General features: G+C 40.2%; 1 non-coding gene across 1 annotated transcript; it reads left to right on the top strand.

Moving 5' to 3' along the window:
* Positions 1-229: 229 nt before the first annotated feature.
* Positions 230-336, top strand: LOC112761840 (small nucleolar RNA R71). Its single transcript, XR_003182213.1, has one exon. It is a non-coding gene; the product is annotated as a small nucleolar RNA R71 (small nucleolar RNA).
* Positions 337-743: the final 407 nt, after the last annotated feature.

The raw sequence follows: 743 nt of genomic DNA, 5'->3' as shown, positions 1-743 counted from the left end.
ATTCAGAGTATCAACTTCATGAACTCCTTTCTTCTGAGAGATTTCATGGTTCATAGGATTTCTGTCATATGTGTACATGAATTGGTTATTTGCAACCATCTCAATGAGTTCTCTTGCTTCTGCAGGCGTTTTCTTCAAGTGGAGGGATCCACCTGCAGAGCTGTCCAATGAGATTTTGGGCATCTCAGACAGACCATCATAGAACACGCCTACGATAGACCACTCTAAGAGCATGTCAAGAGGACATTTCCTGATCAATTGCTTGTATCATTCCCAAGCTTCATAGAGAGATTCACCTTCTCTTTGTTTGAAGGTTTGAACTTCCACTCCAATCTTGCTCATTCTTTGAGGAGGAAAGAATTTAGCCAGAAAAGCATTAACCAGCTTTTCCCAAGAGTCTAATCTCTCTTTTAGTCGGGCATCCAACCATAGCTTAGATCCGTCTCTTATAGCAAAGAAAAAGAGCATAAGCTTGTTGACTTCAGGATTTACTCCATTAGTCTTTATAGTATCATAGATCTATAAGAATTCAGCTAAAAACTAATGTGGATCTTCCATTGGAAGTCTATGGAATTTGCAGTTTTACTGCAGAAGAGAGACTAACTGAGGCTTAAGCTCAAAATTGTTAGCTCCAATGGAAGGTACAGAGATATTTCTGCCATAAAAGTCAGAGGTAGGCATGGTAAAGTCACCAAGAACCTTTCTTGGCTTCTCTTGTGGTTCGGCCATGCCTTCCCTTTCTT

This window comes from Arachis hypogaea, chromosome 16 (genome assembly GCF_003086295.3).
Source record: "Arachis hypogaea cultivar Tifrunner chromosome 16, arahy.Tifrunner.gnm2.J5K5, whole genome shotgun sequence".
Taxonomy (NCBI): domain Eukaryota; kingdom Viridiplantae; phylum Streptophyta; class Magnoliopsida; order Fabales; family Fabaceae; genus Arachis; species Arachis hypogaea.
Note: the sequence above shows the minus strand (reverse complement) of the source record. Positions and strands in the feature narration are given on the sequence as shown.